This window comes from Amblyraja radiata, chromosome 20, assembly GCF_010909765.2.
Source record: "Amblyraja radiata isolate CabotCenter1 chromosome 20, sAmbRad1.1.pri, whole genome shotgun sequence".
NCBI classification, from domain to species: domain Eukaryota; kingdom Metazoa; phylum Chordata; class Chondrichthyes; order Rajiformes; family Rajidae; genus Amblyraja; species Amblyraja radiata.
Window position 1 is genome coordinate 34855063 of NC_045975.1, and position 22033 is coordinate 34877095.

The 22033-nt window shown below is 44.3% G+C and overlaps 1 protein-coding gene across 4 annotated transcripts in view; it reads left to right on the forward strand.

The window, feature by feature from the left end:
• Positions 1 to 22033, forward strand: part of slc1a2 (solute carrier family 1 member 2) — a 105176-nt gene that overhangs the window by 26324 nt on the left and 56819 nt on the right. For 2 of the 4 annotated variants that reach the window (XM_033039255.1, XM_033039254.1), the window contains exon 1: positions 21424 to 21844. The exons of the other annotated variants lie outside the window; for them this stretch is intronic. The gene's annotated coding sequence lies outside the window, so the exon portion shown is untranslated. Of the gene's footprint in view, positions 1 to 21423; positions 21845 to 22033 lie in introns of those variants that run through there. 4 annotated transcript variants of the gene reach the window in all.

Consider the following 22033-nt stretch of genomic DNA (forward strand, 5'->3'; position numbering starts at 1 on the left):
TGGAGGCGATGAAGAAGTTTATTGGAGGTGCAAGTGAGGAGGGCGTTGCAGTAATCGATGCAGGATGTGACCAGAGCGTGGATGAGGACTTTTGTATTGTCTTTGGAGAGGGAGGGGCGGAGTCTGGAGATGTTGCGGAGATGAAAGTATGCAGAGCGTGTGATATTGCTGATGTGGGGGCCAAAGGAAAGTGTACTGTCCAGAATGACATCCAATACATCCAAATGTGCTGATGCTGGGCGGCATTGTGTGTTGTGAGGCTGATGCAAAGAGGACATATAGAGAGGCTGTGTGAAAGGGCAACAACATGGTGAATGGAATATAATGTGGAAACATGCAAGTTCATCAACTTTGGTGTATAAAGTAATAAACTGGAGTATCATTTAAATGGTGAGAGACATAAAACAAATATTATTCAGGGGGTAAATGGGCTCCCTTACACACAAATCGCTGAGAGTTAATGTGTAGAAATAGCTGAATGAACCAGAAAGGCAATTGGTCTTTATTGCAAGAAGATTGGAGAACAAGATTGAAGATATTGTCCTATGAAATTGTTTAGGGGCCTGATACGACTGCAGCTGGAACATTGTGTGCAGGTCTTGTTTCCTTCCTTCCCAATGAGAGAGGGAAAGCAAGTGTGCTCTGCCACAGAAGGTAGTTGAGGCCAGTTCATTGGCTATGTTTAAGAGGGAGTTAGATGTGGCCCTTGTGGCTAAAGGGATCAGGGGGTATGGAGAGAAGGCAGGTATGGGATATTGATTTGGATGATCAGCCATGATCATATTGAATGGCGGTGCAGGCTCGAAGGGCTGAATGGCCTACTCCTGCATCTATTTTCTATGTTTCTATGAGAGTGAGTGATAGATGCAGTGCAGTAAAGATACACTGGATTGATTCCTGGAAAAGGAAGATTTGTTATACGTAGAGAGTTTAAGCAATTTGGGATTTAGAAGAATGAGGGGTGATCACATTGAAACATACAAAGTTTTTATGAGGCGACAGAGGAGATGCAGGAAGGTAAGTTCCATTTACTATCAAGAGTCATGGTCCCAAAGTAAAGTGTTCATCATTCTGGACTGAGATGAGAAAAAAACATTTTCACTCAGTTTACTTCTTTACTCAAGGTTGTTGGGGAGATTTAGTTGGTGACTCCATTCAGGACAATGATCAACGGATTTTGGCATGATAAGGTCATAAGGTCATAGGTCATAACTTAGATTGGAGCAGTATTAGGCCATTTGGCCCATCAAGTCTACTCTGACATTCAATTATGGCTGAACTATCTCTCCCTCCAAACCCCATTCTCCTGCCTTCTTCCCTAACCCCTGACACCCATACTAATCATGAATGTATCTGTCTCTGCTTTAAAAATATCCATTGGCCTCCACAGCCTTCTGTGGCAAAGAATTCCACAGATTCACCACCCTCTGACTAAAGAAATTCCTTCTCATCTCCTTCCTGAAGAAAAGCCCATTAATTCTGTGGCAATGACCTCTAGTCCTGCACTCTACCACTAGTGGAAACATTCTTTCCACATCCACTTTATCCAAGCCTTTCACTATTCGGTACGTTTCAATGAGGTCCCCTCACAATTCTAAACTCCAGCGAGTGCAGGCCCAGAGCTGTCAAAAGCTCATCATGTTAACCCACACATTCCTGTGATCATTCTTGTAAACCTCCTCTGGACCGGTTCCAGAGCCAGCACATCCAAGAAGGTAATACATGAAAGTAGATCTGAAGTGGAAGATCAGTCATGACCCTTATAAAATGGCATCGCGAGCACAGGGACCAAATGGTCGACGCCCGCTCCTGTTTCTTATGTTTTTAGGTTGTGTGTCTCCATTGCGAATAGTTGAAGCAGTGAACATGTCTATTTCAGCAAAGTCCTGCACGCAATCCTGTCCAGCAAGACAAATGGAAATGTATCAATGAATGTGATGGTTGGGCCATATGGGTAACTGGCTTAGTGCAGAAGCCATGAGCTCTGATCCTAAAATCTGCAGCAATGCAGCTAACTATGGACAAACATGGTGGAACGATGGGGCATTGCGTGCAGGGCTTGCTTGGTTGATCTCTTTGGTAGACTGTCTTGTGTAGGTTGTGAGCTATGTCCATGGGGGAAATAAGACCACTTGTGAGATGTCACCTGACTCCTGCCGATATTCTCCAGGGCTATTTGCATCCAATGCTTCTGCAAGCAGGTGTGGTCAACACTGTTGCAGATTTGTATTGGTATTAATTTATCACTGTCATGTGTACCAATATGCAGTGAAAGTATTGCTTTCTGCGTGTGCTATCCAGCCAAATCATACCATACATGAGTACAAACAGATCATGCACAAATGCATACGCAGTGCAAAGAAACACAAAACATGCGGACCATGTGGGAGGCAATGGTGTCCATTATTGCTGATTGTCCGTTATACCAGAGTAACCTTCTATCACTGTATGTAAAATAGTTGAAACAAAGTGCTGGAGTAACTCAGCGTGTCAGGAGGACATGGATAGGTGACGTCGGGACCCTTCTTCAGACCGATTCAGTCTGCTGAGTTATTGCCGCAGGTCCATCTGCTTATCCAAAATCCATTACAAAGGATCCGTTAAAACGAGGGTTTACTACAGTGTATGGTGTTGCAGCATTATAGCATAGTGGCTGCTTGGTGTCGTGCTCAGCCAATGAGCAGTGAAATTAGTGCCAGCTGAATCACATGTTCATGGATCAAAGAATGTGGGATGATGACAAAGTCGGATTCCTTCAACTGTTTTCAGGTTCTCTTGAGTTTACTCCACCAATGCAAGGAAGATCTCTGTAGATTATGGTCAGGGCGACACAAGCTGGATCTTGAGGCCAACTCTGGCAGCCACTTGCCCACGGTCGCACGAAACATCAAAGGTCAAAGGTTGATTTATTGTCACATACGCCTAAATGTAGTGAAATTCCTTTTGCCAATGCAGCACATAAAAAAGAATACAAACATAACAATAATAAATAGCTTTAACATAAAAACATCCCCCCACAATGGTTCCCATTATGGGGGAAGGCACAGAGTCCAGTCACATCCCCAATGTCCACCCATAGTCGGATCTATTGAGGCCTCCACAGTTGCCTCTACGGAGGCCCGATGTTCCAGGCCGTCCTCTACGGAGGCCCGATGTTCCAGGCCGTCCTCGCCGGGTGATGATGTTCTGGCGTCGGGAGAATCCTCTCAGCGGCATGGGAACCCTGGAACGGCCGCCTCCCTACTCGAGACCGTGGCTTCCGGAGCCGACAAGGCCGCGCCGAATGGAGCTCAACTGGCGATCTCGTCGAGAGATCCCAGGCTCCCGTTGGAAAATTCAGCGCCGCCGCCCGCAGCCGCTCCTCAGACCCGCAGCTCCGCAACGGACCCAGCTCACCGGAGTTCCAGCTCAGCGACCCAGGCAAGGCACCGCCCGCCCCACAATGGCGCTCCAGCACTGCACCGCCGTCCTCAGACCCGCAGCTCCGCCGCCGCCGATGCCGGTGCCGCCGCCGCCGCCGAGGCTCCGTGCGGTCCCCTCGCTCCTCGGACCCGCAGCTCCGCAGCCGCCGCCGCCGATGCCGAGGCTTCAGGCGGTCCCCTCAGGAAATGCCGCTCCAGGCCCGCTGGTAGGCCGCGAGGACGGGTCGAAAGTGCAGCCCGGAGAAAAGCTGCATCTCCGACCAGGTAGCGACCCTGAAAATTAGTTTCCCCCTCCCCCCCCCACACATAAAAAAGCTAAAACTCCTTAAAAACAAAACACTAAACTAACTAACAATAAGAAAAAAGAAATGAAAAACAGACAGCTGCAGGCTAGGCAGCCATACCCCCTACAGGTCGGCGCCAACATATCATTGAACTGGCTGAGTTCTGGGTTTCATCAGGACATGTTCCCTGAGGCAAGACATTGAGCCAGCACTTTGCATTTGACCCATTGAAAACCAATGGACCCCCCTTGAATTGGTTATACTAGTTTTGTATGTTTCATTTCATTTAGTTCAGTTTAGTTTAGTTTTGTTTAATTTATTGTCACATGTACTGAGGTAGAGTGAAAAGATTTTGTTGTGAGCTAACAAGTTAGTGGAAAGACATGAAATTATTACGTAAGGTGCCAAACAAGAGTTTGTTGAATTAAATGAGAGACCATGTATTGGAATAATTTACTGTTGTGAATTGAATATTGATTACCAAATGAAAAGAACAGGCAGAAAAGAGACATTTGCTAGCTGGGTAACGGGTATCATGTGTAATATATCCAAGTGTGCTGATGCTGGGCGGCATTGTGGGTTGTGAGGCTTATGTAAAGAGGACATATAGAGAGGCTGTGTGAAAGAGCAACGACATGGTGAATGGAATACCATGTGGAAACATGTAAGTTCATCAACTTTAGTGTATAAAGTAATCATAAGAGTATGATTTAAATGGTGAGAAACATAAAACAAACAATATTCAGGGGTAATTCGGCTTCCTTATACAGTTCTTCTTCTTGCGTGTGGCATGCACAGCCTAAAGTTGTAGGACAACTTGTTCTATTTGATCTTACTTGATTGTGCACACCAGGTTGATTGCATTAGTCGAAATAGGGCGGACCACGTGAAGTTTGCAATCTTACACCCCCCTTACACACTAATCACCGAAGATTAATGTGCAGAAATAGCTGAATGAACTATAAAGGCAAATGACATAGAGTCACAGAGTGATACAGTGTGGAAACAGGCCCTTCCGCCCAACTCGTCCACACCGGCCAACAATGTCCCAGCTACACTAGTCATACTTGCCTGCGCTTGATCCGTATCCTTCCAAACCTGTCCTATCCATGTACCTGTCTAACTGTTTCTTAAATGATGGGACAGTCCCAGCCTCAACTACCTCCTCTGGCAGCTTGTTTCATACACCCACCACACTTTGTGTGAAAAGGTTACCCCTCGGATTCCTATTAAATCTTTTCCCCCTCACCTTGAACCTATGTCCTCTGGTCCTCGATTCCCCTACTCTGGGCAAGAGACTCAGTGCATCTACCCGATCTATTCCTCTCATGATTTTGTACGCTTTATTTTTATTTTATTTTTTTAATTTAGGGATTGCTAATCCCCTGGAATAATTGTATTACCAATTAACAGGGCTCAAAATATCTCAAACATTACATCTCCCAGAAACATATTATCTTCCTAATTTTTTGCATTTGGAAATACACTGCACTGTACATCCACTTTGTTACAAAACAACAACTTCCAGGCATAATTTTGAACATCTACACATCATATACAGGTTTCTGCTACATTCATATTCTTTAAGACTTTGAAATTCATTAGTGTTGATATGTTGCTGGCTGTCTTGAATAACAATGATCTTTTTGAAAAAAAAAGTCTTGTTCATTTTTGTTTAGTTGCAATTGTAACGTGGCCTGGCAAAACCGAGCATGATTAAAGTGGCAGAGTGCTTGCTTTCATCTGTACCACGTGTCAAATGCAGCTCACTATACAACAGTGTTCCTTTTGATCTGGATAACTGACATCCGTTGGTGGAAAGGTAACTTCAATCTGTGACAAGTTCACATGGGTTTTCCCCTTTGTCTCCAGCTTCTTTGTAGATCCTCCTGAAGTCTTTATATCGGGGTGCACAGCCCAGCTGGATTTCACCAAAGTGCATGCTGCCTGTGAACAGGAAGTCCCCATCTTCTTCGATTAACCCACATTGCAGCGGTGTCTTTATGTTTGGTCTTTATTGCAAGAAGATTGGAGAACAAGATTGAAGACATTGTCATAAATTATTACAATTAAGCCATCCACAGTGTACAGATATATGATAAAGGGGATAACACGAATAACGTCTAGTGGAAGATTAAATCCAGTAAAGTCTGATTAAAGATAGTCTGAGGGTCTCCAATGAGGTAGATAGTAAGTCAGGACTGCTCTCAAGTTGTTGGTAGGATGGTTTAAATGCCTGGTCCATTGAATTCTTACCAGAGTGATAGAGGACACACCTTCAAGATATTAGTAGAATTGAATTTCTTACAGTGATGCAAAAGCCAGTTATCCTTCTTCATGTACCTTCAATAATCAATGAGTGTGCCCACACCCTCACTCCATCTCAGTCCCACCCTCGTGCCCGGGTATTCCCCACAGAATATAATCCCTTCAACACAGCCAACATATTGTCTTGGAAATGAATTTCTACTCCTTAATCATGACCAGGCCAAGGTGCTGGAACTTCCTACTCCACAGCAATGTGGGAGCACCTTCATCATCCTCGCTACAGAAGACCAGCCATAACCATATTTTTTTTAGTTTTAGACATACACCGCGGAAGCAGTGAGTGCGCGCCGACCAGCAGTCCCTGTACACTCGCACTATCCTACACACGAGGGACAACTTACAATCTTTAATGAAGCCACTTAACCCACAAACCTGCGCGTCTTTGGAGTGTGAGAGGAAGCCAGAATATCCGGGGAAAACCCACGTGGTCACAGGAAGAATGTACTGTGAAATAAATTAATTTAGAGGGAAATTAAAGGAAAATGAAAAGCGAATTTGCATTCGCAGGTTTGCTTCGAGAGACTTTATTGCATGATATCATGGAGAGATGGCGGCAATTAACTGCTCACCAGTTCTCTGACCACAGAGAATTAGCCAACAGTTATACTGTGCAGTGAACAACTTTTGTTTTTTGTTTGATACAACTATACGAAAATATATTATATTCTACATCGGTACCAATTATTTCATTAGTCATACATATTTTTTGTTTATGCCAATCTTCTTCAACAACAGGTGGTTAATACAAGTCAAACACTATACAAGGGCATCTTGACATTATTCTATCTCACCTTTCAGGTGGACCGCGCCACCATCCCCTCTCCGAGCCAATCATAAGCCCCCCATTTACTGCAACGTATCTACGCTACTAGCAGTAGGGGGCGCGGGTGGTCTACTGTAACACACTGCTGAGAGGAACAAGCTTCCTTATCTCCATCTACTATTTCATGTTTACATTTACCATCCACCCTTCAACACATATCTAGACACGAGGTAATGCGTCAAATCTTACCTTTCCGATTCCCATGAACCTCTTCTATACCTGGTCAACGAGAGATGCCAATTGTCACTTCAAAACACCCTTTTGTTACCTTGATCAATTCCAATCAAAATTAAGTAAGAAAGGATATTCATTTTTTCTTCCATAGTTCCCTCCTTGTTGATCTTTGTGATCAACACATATTATAGTAAGAAAGGATTTTAATATTTTCTCTCATTAATCAGTTGCAAAAATGGAGGCATATGTGTCCAATTATAATTTGGTTGGAACCCGTCCTTGAGCTCACAAAGTGATACCTCCTTCAGCATGCCTAGGGATCTGGGCACAAACCCAACATCCTAATCATTCCACTCAGATAAGGAAGCTTGTTTTCCTTTCAGCAGTGAGTTCACTGTGTTCTGTGTTAAAGTTGTTAGTTGAAATTCATATTCCAACTTTGACCATCCTGTTTCTCATAACTATCTAAATACCTCTCTTCACCCTCATATCCTCTATGATCCCATATAATGCTAATATGTTCAAAAGTATTTACTACTACAAAGATAGTTAATAGAGAATATGTCTACATTTTGACACTTTTTTAGCATCATCTTATCACTATAACATTTTACGGTTCTTGCGTTTCCTTCTCCTCGAGGATTCCACCTGAGTGATGCAGATTACATCTGGTAGCATGTTGGGGTTTTCTTTTATTTGACTGCCATTCACATTGTTAGCAGCACCAAAGAATCTTTGTACATTGCTCGCACATAAACCTGATCTCCAGCATATTTCCTTTTGCGGGAGGGACCTGCCCCTGCTTAACTTTCTCACAGATTTTACCAACTGTTTCACACATGGCTTGAGCATATCTTAAGGATTTTTCATAATTCCATATCAGGGCTACCTTCTCAGGAGTCATCGGGTGTCGGGTTCCTGTTGTCATAGGTCGCCCCATCAATATCTCGTGAGATGTTACATCACGGGATGGCGTCTGGCCACAACAACCTATTTTGCTGGCATACTTTGCCAAAGTAGCTTTTATTTCCCCATTTACTCTTTCTACCATCTCTGCGGACTGGGGTTAATATGGTATGTGTCATTTTCACTGGAACCCAAGAGCTTTCGACAAGTTCTGAACTAATTTACTGGTGAAATGAGTTCCTCTATCACTGTTTATTCCCATGGGTATCCCGAATCTAGGTATTATTTCTTTCATAAAAATATTGCCTACTGTCCTTGCATCATCCCCCCTAGTGGGGTGTGCTTCCACACATCTGGAGAACATATCAACTATGACCAGAATGTACTTAAAACCCTTTGCTGCGGGCATATGTACAAATTCAATTTGCAAATTCTTAAAAGACAATTCAGGTTGTGGTAAATAATCAAATTTTGCAGGCGTCTTCCCCCTATTATTTTGTTGACACACCAGTCATATTCTTGCAACTTTATCAATTATGACTGTTATACCTGGTGCATACCATTGCTGGGACAATGTGTGTGCCATCCCCTCTTTTTCCATGTGAGCCTGTCCATGAGCTAGGCGAGACTGGGATAAAAATAGGCTCCTGGGGAAAACTACCTGACCATCAGGGTGGACCCAGATAATGGGGTCTTGATAACACCCTGCTTTGCTCCAGGAATTGTTTTCCTGAAGTGATGCTAGGCTTTGGGCATCCTGTAACTGGGCTACTTCAATGCTAACGGGAGCTTTCTTTGTGCTGCAGACTTAATTTTAACCACTTGTAATTACGGGGTTTGCCTGTTGGCAATCTGTTTGGCTACATAATCAGCTGATTTGTTTCCCTTTGATACATCATCATCCGATGCGATTTGCAGTAGAAATTTGATGGCATCCAGTAAATTTAAGACCAGTTTATCATGTTTAATAGTCTTTCCTGTTGATGTGATGAACTTTTACTTTTCCATAACTGCCCAAAGTCATGTACAACCCCAAACCCATAGCGAGAATCGGTGTAGATATTAACACTTTTATCTTTTGCCAATATGCAGGCACGAGTCGGGGCATACGGCTCAGCTGCCTGAGCAGACATTCCGGATGGTAAAGCATATACCTCCAACACTTGGTGTGGCGTGACCACCGCTTATCCTGCTAATAATCTATCTTCTACATCGGTACCAGTTATTTAATTAGTCATAACATACTTTTTGTTTATGTCAATCTTATTCAACATGAGATGATTGATACATCAAACACAATACAAGGGCATCTTGAAATTATTCTATCTCACCTTTTAGACAGACCGCGTCACCATCCCCTCTCCGAGCCAATCATAAGCCCCCCATTTACTGCAACGTATCTACGCTGCTAGCAGTAGGGGGCGTGGGTGGTCTACTGTAACACACTGCTGAGAGAAACAAGCTTCCTTATCTCCATCCACTATTTCATGTTTACATTTACCATCCACCCTTCAACACATTCCTAGACCAGAGGTAATACATCTAATCTTACTTTGCCGATTCCCACAAACCTCCTCTACACCTGGTCAACGAGAGATCCCAATTGTCACATCCAAACACCCTTTTGTTACCTTGTTCAATTCCAATGAAAATGAAGTAAGAAAGGATATTAATATTTTCTTCCACACGTACATACTCCGTGCAGACAGCAGCCATATTTGGGATCGAACCAGGGTTTCTGGTGCTGTAAGGCAGCAACTCTACAGTTGTGCCATTGTGCCGGCTATTCTTCCCTATCTTCTCAGAGAGATATTGGCATTAAAGGCTGCTCTTGCCAACAATACCCACTTCCCTAAAAAACATAAACTCTACTTCCTCTTTATAAAAGCCTTTTTAAATGAGAGTTGAGCATTTCATAACACTCCAGACCGGCCATGAAATCTTTAAGAGGAATATTCACTGTTGCAAAATAGCCAGTTTGCACTCCGCAGGCTCACCCAGTGGCAAACCGAATGACCAGATGATCAAATAGATATTGATCGAGGGATGTACAATATATTGGGTGGGTCACCAGGGCAAACAACTCCTTGTGGGAAGCCTAACAGAAGAATTTTCATATTGTAGATGAGGATCATGGCAATGGCCAAATTGCAGGCTGGGATACTTGTCACAAAAGTTATACATCTGCTTATCTCAGCAGTAAATGCACAGCTTAGTCATGTTGACAGTTAATCACTATATCTCTTTCACAAGATATTACTACAATATTTCTGTGGTATTCTGCAGGTCCACATTGCAGAACTAACCGCTTGGCTCGACAATTTTCCACACCATGTTAAGACTTGCTTACTTCCTTGTTTAAATACCCGTGCATTACGATCCAATGATCATTGGAGTTGTGACCTCAGCCCTTGATTGACGTGCTCACCTCTTACGGCAAGTAAAACAAAGCATACTGCTGGTGGGGGTTAATGTGACGAGTCTGTGAGTCTTATTTCGGGTCGAGATTTCTACAATATGTCATAGCATAGCAATGTTACAAAATTTTGAGATTTAAAAAATCAAGTCTGCAATTTATCCCATCAGATAAAGCAAAAAAGAAGTTTAATTTGACACCTAATTCACTTTCATATCTCAAGTATTTAAAAAGTTATGGCCATTTTCATACTTGGAAATTAGCATCTTGTTCCCTATTGATTTTCTATGGACATAACAAAAAAGCTGTGATCGTGGAGTCAAAAGCCCATAACTTTCTTAAAAATTAAGAGAAGTGAATGACATTTTCAGTTATCATAGATTGAAGCATTCTGAAACAAATATAAAATAATCTTACTTGGATGACCTGAAATTAAAGCATATAATTAGTTAGTTACCCAATTGTAGCTAATTCCAAACTTCAATTACTAGATCTAAACATCTATCCATTTCTTAATAAATGATTAACATTTTTAAATAGCCTAAGTGTCCAAATAATATTCACAAATAATTCACAGTAAAACATGATTTTTAAATCTCATTTACATTAATTTATAGGCCAAATGGAAGGAATTTAGTGTTCAATTGCTGTAAATTAAAGTCCTTTTAAATCAGCTTTCTAGTGGGATCCTGTGAACGCGCTGGTTTAGAACGTTCACGTTGCGGTAGATTTGTGCCCTCAAATGCCCAGAAAAATACTGCGGGATATAATGGGCCCAAAATTAGCAACTCGCAACATTAAACTTTGTATAAAGGGGTCTTAAGAAGCCCTTTTTAATGTAAAGATAAACAGCCTACCTTCTGTTGTCCCCTGTATGAGATCCGGCCGGTTGCCGGCGGTCGGGGGTTTAGAGGTTAATTTTTAACCTACTATAACAATTTAATAAAGCCCTTGAAACTAATAATAGCTCAAGCGAGGGAATCTTCCAGCGATTTTTCGTTAATAATTAACTAGGCTGAAAAACTTCGATTTGAACAGCCTAGGGAAAATCGCGTTTTAAAACCGCCCCCCTCTAAACGGAGCCAAAATCGCGCACACGGGCTGGGACAGATTTTCAGCGACGCTTCAGGTACGTTTTGCAAAATACCTACATAGCAGCTTGCGATGTCCGATCCGGAAAACATTCTCTCTAAGGCTACATTACCTCCCTTTGCTACTTCCTGGTCCCTAAACCTTAGGATATTTTTACTCAAATGTTTTTTTTACAGGCACATATTATTTTTATTTATTTTTTGATAAAGAGTTTGGCAGTCTCAGACTCACCATCAAAGCGGAATCCTTGTAAACATCGGACCGGCTCAGCCCACAGTCCATTTGTCATTATCCTCATCTTAACATTAATGGCTTTGCTATATTTAAATGGCACACCATTAATCTGTGGTGCCCACGAGGTCAGCTGTATGTCAAGAGTAGTGATGAGTTTAATTAATTCCAGCGTCATCAGCTTATTTGCTTCATATTTTAAAGAGGTTTTTCTGCTGTCTGTTCTGCTGCGGGGTTATGCAACATCACGGACACTACACCAAGGGTCTGACTTGGGGTCCCTGCTTGGAGGCAAGGCATATCTCTATGTTCATAGTAATAACTTCCTTAAAGACAGACATAAGTGAGAGTGCATAGTTGGTAAAGGTGATGCCTCACAGTGCCAGAGACCCAGGTCCAATCCCTAACTTGGGTGTTGGCTGTGTGGTGTTTGTACACCCCCCTCCCCCACCCTGTGAGTGCCTGTTTCCTCTGAATGCTCTGGTATCCTCCCACATCCCAGAGAATGTGGGTGTTAATAAGTTGTTCTTAATGAATAAATGAGTGGTGGAATGTGAGATGGGTTAATGGCAATGTGGGATTGTTGTAGGATGAGTGTACATGGTGATCAATGGTCAGTGTGGATCATGGGCTGTGTTGACCTTAAGCTCGATGGGCTGAAGGGCCTGTTTCCATGCTGTATCTCTCTATGACCGAGAGAGCACAGCTTGCTGCAGAAACAGGGATGCAGGGGATCATCGTGAAGTTACCACATATACAGTCTCACTAGGAAGGCAGGAGAGTGATGAATGAAGAGCAAGCTTAGATGTCCACAGGGAGTGGTGAAGTCCTGCTGCTCGTGACACTGGTCTGTGAGAGGAAGATGAAGCTTGTCCGTGGACCCTTTTCAAAGATATTCTTGAATGTCCTTCCAGTTACTGAGAGCATATTGTACTAAAATCAATCTTCTTACCACCTCTGGGTATTTAGACAATTGTCACAGTATTGTAATATCCCCAGGTATCCAACCCAACTGGCACTAGATGATGTTTCTCATTCACTCCATCAGATTTGTGAAGCCTTCTCTGCTTTGAGATTTGCATCTCCTTTCCCTCTGTTGGAGCTGTGGTTCTGAAACCCTGGAGCTATTTTAAGCAATGTCTTTTGCACGCTTTCCATGGCCTTTCATAAAGTGTGGTTTCCAGAAAAAGATGCACTGGGCCAGATGGTGCTTGACCCAGTCCAAGCCTTGCTGACAATCACAAGGTCTCACTAGCAGTACATTGAGAACCTGCTGAGCTGAAGGCTTGTCCACCATGGCATATCCACAAGGTGGAGCAGGCCATGAGTGTTGCCTAGATCAAGTGATGGATCCTGAGGCTGAATGGATTGCCTTGATGGTAATTTGATAGCTCGTTGGCCTTTCTGACTGTTAAGGGCCTGTCCCACTTCGGTGTCATTTGCGTGTCATTTACGCGACATCCTAAAAATTGTTTGGCACCTCGTGACGCGCGCATGGCGCGTGGTGAGGCGTGGTGCAAATGCAGTGACGCGCGGTAACATGCAGCGCCCCTGGATTTTGGAATGCTCAAAATCCTCGCGGGCCACCTGCGTGACGTAACCCTTGCACACGCTGACGTACTGATGGTGTACGTGTAGCGCGTGGTGAAGCATGGTTACGCACAGTGACGCACGAACATTGCCTATGCTAATTTATTATGCATCACCGTGCGTCAACGTTCGTAACCATGCGCAACCCGTATGACATCGGCGTGCCATTTGCGCATCATTTGAGCGCCGCACCACGTGACCACCCAGGTATAAAGCGCGCGTAGTTTTGAAGATTTTTCACTGGGCAAATCCTTGCCACGGAGATCGGACAAAGTACGAACGACATCGCAAATGGCTCCCAAAAGAAGCAGGGTCCTCACGAGCACTTGGCGCACGACTGTCGTACTACTAGATGATTTTCACATGACAGTCACTACTGGCCTGACGCGTAAATGATGCGCAAATGACACCCAAGTGGGACAGGCCCTTTTGTGATTATCAGGGATATATAACAACATTGAAAACAAATTTTTTGAATTAAAACATTTGGAAATAACAAAATTAAAAAGATAAATGTACAAGAGTTCCCTTGTTACAGATGACCTGACTTATGGAAATCTAACTTCACCAAATTCTTCCATAGAATTTTCAGAATAACCATAATAATGTTTAATGGTGTTCATTATTAACTGGAAACACTACATGTTACATCGGTTTAATAGTAAGATTAAACGAGAACTTACCAGTTCGAAGTTTGATCATTATTTTATGAGTACGTTGAGGGAATACGTGAAGAACCCCGCCAGGACGCATGCGTGTCATTCTTCAAAGCAGCGGTGTGAAATCACAGATAACTGTAATGAATGAACATAGTAAGATTAGAGAAGAAAATACCAGCTGAGTATATGATCAAGGGTGCGAGCGGAGGGCAAGTATTCCCTCAACGTACTCCTCATAAAATAATGATCAAACTTCGAACTGGTAAGTTCTTGTTTAATCTTACTATTTTATTTCGGAGTCAAGTGAGTAGGTGAAGATTTCAAAGCTCTGTGATTTCATGCCGTGGAAACGAGTCCATGCATCACATCTGCCTAATTGACTGTGGGAGGAATTGTGTTAACATGTTTAGACATGAATCCAACATTGAAATCCATGATAAATTATTAACAACAAATTATAGCCCCTATTTATGGGGTGAAATTATATTACAGAACTTAAAATTGACTCTGCAAAGTTCCCGGTTTATGGTTTGTGGTAGAATAGTTGGAACATTTTCCCCTTATCCATCCTGCTGTCTCGAGGATTTGGTCCATTGGTACATCCAATCCATAGCTGCCGATGTAGCTGCAGCCCTGGTGGAATAAGATTTGAATATGTTAGTATCCACCCCAGCTGTTGTTAAAACCTGTTTCAGCCATCTGGAAATAGTTTGAACCGACACTTTTTTGTGGGTTGTTTGTGGCTGATTAGTAGTGCCATCTCATAGCCTCAGATGTTTTTGGTGTTCTCCATATATAACAATAATTGTCTTATTATACAGAGACGATATCTGTAGGGTAATCCCTAAATTCTATTTTGAGGCCTGATGATCCCGGTCTGTTCTGTTTGACTAATTCGTAATATGAAACGTTATATTCCTGTTGAAGAAGTCATATAGTCCAGCCTTAACTTATGTACGACTGTACCCTTAGTGCCGTGACCAAAGCCATCAGCATGACTGTTTTGTGCGTCAGTCTTTACAGGGACAGAGCTGTTGCTGGAGACCAATTCCTTAGCAACGTTAGGGCAATACTCATATCCCATTTTAGAGAGTACCTGGTTCTTGGGGGATTGATATTAAAAATTCCCTTCATAAGTTTGGTTACCAGGGGGTGAGTCCCAACAGAATGACGCTCTGATCCTCGCCATAGATATGTTGAAAGGGCACTTCTGGCGCAGTTAATGGCACTGTAACTGAGCCCCTCATCATAATGGAGGCCTGCCAGGAATTCCAGAACAGACGTTATGTTCATCGAACTGTAGGTGATGTTGTTTCTGTGACAATATATCTCCCATTTCCTGATGTATACCAGATATAGTTTTTTTGGTGGACTGTCTGTGGCCCGCTGAGATAATGTTCAATGTTCGGTCCGCCAGTCCCAGTTGCAGTAGAGGTTTCTTTAGACTACAAATTGATAGGTCTGTTGTATTTGACATGGATGGGTTCCCCTGTTACGGGATGAACCAATAATCTGGTTGTTTCAGGATGGTGATACATGGTTAAACCCCATGTTGAGTATCACAGGGAACCATGGTTAAGTAGGCCAATCGGCACTACCAATTAACAGACGCCGAGTCTTGTTGTATTTTTCGTAATACCCGACTGATGATGCAGAAAAGGAGGGAATGCATAGATAAACAATTGCCCCCTCAATGCAGTGAAAAGCATCTGTCCCTGCTGTCCCAGGGTCTGGTTCCCAAGAAACACAGTTTGGTAACTGGTGATTAAGTCTTATTTTATTGAATTTGCGTGACCTGATGTCTGTCACTGAATTTTGGGTTACCTGGTAGGTAAGTAGCTGATATTCCAATATTTCTCTGGATACACCATTACCAAATTGTATTAGTCAGATTGTCACTCTGTAGTCTAACATGCTGGTGATTTATCCCAGAGCAGTATGACTTTAGGCCATAGAACGCACCCCACATTTCCAGGTAGTTTATGCCCATTGTCTGTGATAATGATGCCTCCTGTGCATTTCATCTACCTCCACAGATGGAGATGGAATTGGTAGTACCCCAACCAAGCGCACTGGCATCAGTTTGTAGCACCACTAAGGGTTTGCTGATAACGATAGGGTTGGAACAATGCCGAATGTTATCCCTCCACCATTTTAATTCCATAAGCTTTGATTGGTGGCTTATTGGTCTGTCGAAATGACCAGTATTAACTTTGAGTGCTTGTATTTTTGCCCTTTGTAGATTTTTGGTAATACAAAGGTCCAAATTGTGTGACTGGAAAGGCAGACACTATATGCCAATTACCCTTGCTACCAATCTGATAGACGGTTCACTGATGTCAGTGGGGTTGTTGCAGGCCTCAGTTAAGACAGTAGCCTTGTCCTTTGGTAAAGTCACCGACATGTGAGCTGTCAATAGTGAACCCCAAATAATCCATTATGTTGGTAGGCGTTAGTTTAGATTTAACTGGATGGATGATAACCCCAGTTTTCACCCAATTGTATGGTGGCTGTTACAGCTAGTTTGGCCAACTCCAAAGTTATACTCACAATTAGTATGATCATATGATTATGTATTTGGTAGAGCTCTATACTGCCAGAGCTGCCCCATCCAGTTGAATTTTTTTTAAATAACGTTTGTGATCAGTCCGTGTAGGCACTGAATAGTGAGCATCTTTTAGGTCGATGCTAGCCATGGAGTAGCCTTTGGAAATCAGTTCTTTAGCAGTTACCAGTTCCCATTTTGTACTGAATATATAGTACAATGTATTCAATTTGGTCAATTCTATGATGATGCAACTGTCACCATCTATTTTGTTTTTGGTAAAGATATAAGACACAAATTCCAGCCAATCGTGTTGGGTTTACCCATTACCCCTTTTGCACAATTCAATGGTATATCCCTGGATACTGCTTAGGATATAAGTGTCTGTAGTTGATATACACCATGTATCCAAAAGAGTGTAATCTCCCACCAATATGTGTATTATCCACTCTTCCTATAATTTGTAAGGGACCAGACCCACCTACCTCCATTGTTACCAGTGGAAGTTTGCTTCTTCTGTGTAGTCTTCGTGGAGGTTGAGGCGCCGGTGTCTGGGTTTGTTTTTGGGTTGGGGGTTTGAGCATCTTCCACAAAGGCCGGTCTGGGCTATGGTCTAAAAGACCGCTGTCCTGTATGCCCGGCCTTTGAGCTTTCACCAGCTTCTCTTGTTCTGCTGGTGGGTGCATAAGGGTGCTGTCTTTGGCTGTAGGAGATCCTTAATGTTGTTGCCTTTATGAGTCCCAGGGTTTTTCTAAGTCCTGCTCCGACATGTTTCCAGATGTTATTTCCACGACTGGAACATTCAGGGATATGCAGTTTCCTGGTCCCAAGTATTTTTGCAGTGGTGTTCATCGTGGTCTGGCTGTATGTATTTAGACACCATGAGCAGTAAATTTTGCCTTCCTGCACCCCCTGCATACTTGTAGTTTTGTTCGTCAAAACCCCTCTTCAGGGTCAGCCCAGAATTGACCCCCCAGTACTCCCCTCTGACGAGGGAGATGCACTGTGCAGCCCTACGTAAGGTGCTGCTGTGGGTGTTTTTTATATCCCCACGGTGACTAGACTCCATCTCCCGGAGTCTGTCATGTTGGAGCTTTTGCTCCATAAGCCGCTCCAACCGCTCCAGCGCTCACAGTCGCCGGCCGCTCGCGGCTGCTCAAAGTCGGACTCATCAGTCAACGACTCTTTTGGTTTTCTTCTTGCCTTCCCGCCCAGACGCAGTGTTTAATCTGGCCGGTGCGGGGGCGAAGTCGAGCACAGCTGTTCCCTTACGGGTGATTCCTGTGCCGCCGGCCGCTGCTGGCGTCCGCAACTCCGCGGTCTTCCCCCGCCAGCTTTGTCGCAGCTCTGGTCGACTTCTTTGCCTTGTGCATGTTTCCCCACCTGTAGAACAGTATGGGATCAATAAAGACCGCAGTATCACTTACCTGCAGGTCCAGGCTTAAAACTTGCCGTTATGGGGGAACGTCTTTCCACCCCTCCTCCTGCCGTTTTGACTTGTCAAAGCCAACGGCTCCGTTCTGTATAGTCTCCCGCCCAGCCATGGTGTTTAATCTGACCGGTGCGGGAGCGAAGTCGGGCACAGCTGTTCCCTTACGGGTGATTCCTGTGCCGCCTGCCGTTGTTTGCACAGCTCTCCATGTTTCCCCACCTGTGAAACAGTATGGGGAGAATAAAGACCGCAGTTTCACTTACCTGCAGGTCCAGGTTTAAACTGTCACTACGGGGGAACGTCGTTCCACCCCGCCTCCTGCCGTTTCGAATAGTCTCCCGCCCGGCCGTGGTGTTCTGGCCGGCGCGGGACCAAAAGTCGGCACCGCTGATCCCACTTACGGGGCTTGTGCCTTCAGCTGCTGCTGGCTCCCGCAACTTCGCGGTCCTCCCCAGCCAGCTTCACTCGCAGCACTTGTGGACGCTATTTTGTCCAGCTTCCCCCCCGTGTAAAAACAGCGCGGGGAACAAAAAACTACCGCAGAGTAAGTCACTTACCTGCAGGTCGCGGTTTCAAACTTACCGCTGCGGGTGAACGCTCCACCCCGCCTGTCGTTTCGCAAGCGTGAAAGCGATATGACACGCATGCGTCCTGGCGGGGTTCTTCACGTAGTCACTCACGTGACTCCGATGTTAAATTATGTATTAAGCTAGATTGAATATGTGATGAAATGAGAGGATTATAATAAATATATGTGGAGTGATATGGTTAATATGGGTTACTATAGAAATTCACTTACAGACAGTTCTCAGGAATAGAAGATGGACACAAAATGCTGGAGTAACTCAACAAGTCAGGCAGCATCTCTGGAGAAAAGTAACAGGTGACGTTTCAGGTCAAGACCCTTCTTCAGACTGAGAGTCAGGGGAAAGGGAAACGAGGGGTATGACAAGGTACAGAACAAACCAGAGCCGGCATTGATGTCTCTGGAAAGGTGGAGCCCACACTGGTCCATTGTTGGCTATGGAAGAGGGATACGGACAGTGAAACTAGCAGGATGATGGGTGGGAGAGGGGCAGGGAGAGAGGAAATTCAAGGGTTACTTGAAAATAGAGAAATCAATACTCATGCTGCCGGCTGGTGATACTCAAATGATATGATCACCCTAGAAGCACCGACCATGTCCAGTGTGAGACTGAGCAGCCATAACCAGCGCCACAGCTTAGCTCATATGGCATTTTGAACATATTTCCTCATGAGGCAGAAGACTATTCAGCCCAGAGTCCATGCCAGCTCTCAGAGCAAAGCCATTGATTCTATTCCCTGACTTATCTGCCTGTACCATTTTCTCTGTTGCATGCCCATCAACTCCATCTGATTCTCCCACCCATCCACCTAAGCCAGAGGCAATGGTCAAATTAAGGACCAGCACATCTTTGGGATGGCACACGGAGGAAAGCCAGGCGGTCACAGGGAGAGCATGTAAACTCCACACAGATAGCGTCCGATGTTAGGATTGTACCCGTGCCACTGTACTATTGAGCTCCACATCTCCAATGGGTTGCTGACTTGGGCTTTGTAATACGCAGGTGCAGAAATCTTGAACAAGTTGCTCTTTGCTGTCTGCTCTCTCTCTCCAATAACCACCTCCAGTGAGAATCCAGCCAGTGAATTTTAAAAGACAAGGTTTCCGTGCGGTTCCCGGAGGTTGCAGGTGGTTGCCGGAGGTTGCAGGTAGTAGAAGCAGGTAGAGAGACTGACAAAAACCTCCGGGAACCTCCAGGAACCGCACGGAAACCTTGGGTGGGGCGCAAAGTCTCCAGAGGTTTCCGTTCAGGTTTCCTAAGTGGGACAGGGGCATTACTACCTTTCAAGGAATATCACTAAATTAGATGACCTGTTTAGGAAAGAACTGCAGATGCTGGAAAAATCGAAGGTAGAAAATATCGAAAATAGATGACCTGATCATTTATTTCTGTGATGTTTGTGGTAGTTTGCTGAGCGAGTTATGGACAATATAGTCATAGTGTGAAAACAGGCCCTTCAGTATAACTTGCCCACACCGACCAACATGTGTCATCTACATCAGTCTGAAGAAGGGTCTCGACCCGAAACGTCACCCATTCCTTCTCTCCAGAGATGCTGCCTGTCCCGCTGAGTTTCTCCAGCATTTTGTGTCTATCTTTATGTCATCTACACTGGTAATAATATTTCAACATAGTGACAACATTTCAAAGGTAATTGGCTGTAATGTGGACTGCGACGCTTTGAGTTTGTGAGTGGTACCATGCATATGAAGCCCTCTCCTTAACTTCACAGATATCCCTCTGATATTAGCCCCAGCAAAGTGGAATGCTTTTACTGTAACTCCAACAACGGTAGATGCTTATCTGATGCATCACCTACATGGCTTGAAGGCACAGATTAATTAAGCCAAGTTAATAACAATGTGCATTTATATAGCCTCTCAAGTAATAAAAGTCATCCCACAGCATCATCGTGTAACCAAAACTTGTAATTATTTAAATCAATCTATCCCAGGAAATGGCTTGCTACATTAAGAGGACGGAAGTCTCACGCTCTCCCCCCCCCCCCCCCCCCCAAAATAACCTGAATCCAGTCAAAGAGAGCCTTGGTGCCATGGCAACAGATCCGAGGAGCTCTTCATCAGGGTAACCAGGGTTCCTTCACCACAGTTTATAAGATTTTCTCTGACCTCTAAGTGCTGTCACGTGCAGAGCCTGTTACATGAGGTTGGTAGCTCAGTCAGAACATGGATCCTTTCAGCTCCTGGGAAAGTTGGGGCTCCTACTTCCCCAGCCGATCTGCCGTTACCATAATTCATTCAGAAGAGCGAGTCCATTAATTGCCAGCCTCAGTGCCCATCCAAGCCAGTGCCAAGACAGGGCAACAATGCACTGCTTTGAGTCTCATTCAAGCGGCCGAACAAAGAGAGGATGAGGCAACGTTTCCCCACAGCCTGGCTTAACTCCATCTGCCATTTAGTTCCTGCTGGGCAGCGAACAATAACGGCTGTGTTTTCTTCTCTTCTCATGTTTGCTGTTTGTGGCTGCAGTTTAGTTAAGAAAGGCGGCTCTCCTGCCCCCCTTCAGGATCCCGAGAAATTTGTTTTTCTTTCCCTTTTCATTCTGTTTTTTTCCCTGTGCTCTCTCACACAACCTTTAACTCCGTGATGGACGGGCTCCAATGGGCACAAGGTAGCCTCCCTTCTCCCTCAGTCCCATGGATTGTCCAGAGGTACTGTGAGAATACTGGTAATCTCCTTCCCTATGGTTCAAAAGGTTGACAGGAAAGATTGTAGGGGGGGGGGGGGGGGGGATGTTGCCCTCTTCAATGCCACAATGCTGAGAACTATATCCATTCACTCTATCTTTCTCTTTGCTCCACCTATTGTACTTGCTTTTGGCTTCATTATATTCATCTATGTACTATCTGATGTGATTGGACAGAACGCAAAACAAAGCTTCTCACTGTACCTCGATACACGTGACAATAATAAATCTAAACCTTCCTCCCCTTGCATCAAAGTCCCGGTTAACGCAAAGGAACTTCTGACTGGGTCCCGCCAAACTCCAGAACAAAATCTGCTGCAGCTCCAAGAATTTTTTCTTTGATCCCAACTTTCTGAAAAGCTGTCTATCCAAGAGCCGTGCTGTTTCCTAAGTGGTTTTCGGGATCTGGGCGATGTGAGGAGATTTTTTGGTCCGTATTATAAGCGGTGAATTCCAGGTTGGGGAGCTCGATCAGTCTCTCGTTGGTTGCAGTTCAGTTCTGAAGCATCGGATGCTGTGCAGCCCTCAGTGTGAAGAAGGCTTCCTACAGAGGCATAATCGCGTGTTGCCATAGCAACAGAGCCAATCAAGAAGGACATCGAACGCTGAGAGCCTGCCCGTATCATGGGGTGTGAACTGTTGTAACAAGGTGAGTTGGACGGGGCATTGATTCAGCACCTGGCTGGTATAAACTGCAGGAAGCCGGCTAGCGAGTGTAAGACAGAGATTGATCAGAAGTTCCCAGAGTGGGAGAGGGATGTCAGATGCAGGGGAAATTTCCACCGGAGATAGGGAACGATGAGGAGGAGATTCATATGCGGATTGTTAACATTACCAA